Genomic DNA, 1,903 nt, shown 5'->3' on the forward strand with positions numbered 1-1,903 from the left:
TGCTCAAAATGAAAATAGTTTTATAGAGTACTGAAGTAATTTGTGGTCTCACAACTTAGACGACCATACTTTTTCAGACATTAATATGGTAATGAGAAAAATCGGCAGTGCTTTTTAGCCACTAAAACATTATTATTAATACTTAAACATATTTGAAAAATAGCATCACAGGGGCATCTTGAAACCAATACTTACCACCTTTATTCGTGTCTTAATTACAAAAGTAATATGTGCTTGTTGTTGAAAATTCAAACAATTCAGAAATACATGAAGTAAAATGTATAACGTCCTTTTCATCTTACCCCCAAAAGATAAGGGTTTGGTCTTTATTCTTCCAGGCTTTGTAATGTACCTTAAATTCTTTTTAGTAGAGGCATACTATATATTCTGGTCAATAAATTGCTATATTTAATAACATTTTGAAAATAATTCCATCTTAGTACATGTAGATTCATCTCATTCATTTCAATAGCTTTTTATTATTTGGATGAACCATAATTGATCTTTTCAGCCTCTGATGGACATGTAGATTGTTCCTAATTTTTCACAACTGCAAATCATGATGCAATGAATATCCTGTATAAAATTTGGATGTATGCTGCTACCTCTGAGCATGTCTAAAAGGGAAGTACTAAGAGGTCTCCCAGGAAAGAGTTCATCCTGAGCAAAAGACAATTTGAGGCATACTCTTTCTGGTCCTAGGACAATGGGCCTGCATCACAGGGGGCAATTGACTGTGAATACAGGACACTGCCTTACTTGAAGTATCCTCAAACCAGCCCTCATCCAAGGGTGAGGAACTTTCGGGGGCCTCAAGGCCACATGTGGACCTCCAGATCCCCAAGTGTGGCCCCTTGACCGAATCCAAACATCATAGAAGAAATCCCTTTAAAAGGATTTGTTCTGTAAATTTTGGATTCAGTCAAAAGGCCACACTGAAGGATCCAGAAGGCCACATGTGGCCCAAGGCCACAGGTTCTCCATCCTTGCCCGGTGGCAGGGACATTAAGAACACATGGCAGTGTCAGCGGATTCCACAATGCTGGCACCAAAGCATTCTGAGCAGTGAGAGGCAGGTCAGGTGAGAGCAATGCTGGCACAGGGAACCAGAGCAGGGGACAAGAACTACAGGAGTGATCGCTGTGGACTACAGAAATCTTTGAAGCAGGCTGGGAAATACACAAGTGAGGTAGGAATAGAACCAGAGAAATGATTACGGATGCTGTTGTGAGTCTATTATTTCTACCTTCACACTGATGTGGCTAACAGGAAACACAGACTGCAGATTTAACTGAATACTTCGAAAAATAATCTTTATACTTAACTTACTTTTGTGTTCGATGTAGCTAGTAATGCGTTTAATGTGCATTAACTGGAGCATGCTGTCAGGTGTTGAAAATAATGGTGTGAGGGCAAACATGAAAATGGCACCAAGGATTTATTACAATGTCATTTCTCAAATACAAATACATGTAAGCAAAAAAATGAAATAAAGAAAAAAAATGCCATGCTTAGAACTACCAAAAAGTGATATTAAGATGAGTGTATTTTAAAAGAGGCTAGATAGAGCTTGAAATGACAAAGTGGGTCACCTTCTGTACCCACTGCCAAAATGCATGGCTGTTCCCTGCTGCAGAGGTTCCCATGCTGCGTGACTCAGCTAGGTAATTTAAAGCAAATAACAAAACATCTCAGATATTTTTCTTACAAAAATCTTAAACCCCCCAAGATCACTATTTATCTCACATGATTTTGCAGATTTTAAAACCTGAATATTGGAAGAGATAACATCTAAAACACAAGCTACTGGTGTTCCTGGTTTGTCTACAAAGGCAGACCTAGAACTTTAAGTTCCTATTGTTCGGCAATTGGAGGAGCAGTAATAGAGGGCAGACCCACTGGA

General features: G+C 38.8%; 1 protein-coding gene across 1 annotated transcript in view; it reads right to left on the reverse strand.

Annotated features, from left to right (window-relative positions):
• The window catches only part of SV2C (synaptic vesicle glycoprotein 2C), a 238,607-nt gene that overhangs the window by 219,833 nt on the left and 16,871 nt on the right, over positions 1-1,903 (reverse strand). The gene's annotated exons all lie outside the window — the stretch shown is intronic.

Source organism: Propithecus coquereli, unplaced genomic scaffold (assembly GCF_000956105.1).
Source record: "Propithecus coquereli isolate 6110/MARCELLA unplaced genomic scaffold, Pcoq_1.0 Scaffold9, whole genome shotgun sequence".
NCBI lineage: Eukaryota > Metazoa > Chordata > Mammalia > Primates > Indriidae > Propithecus > Propithecus coquereli.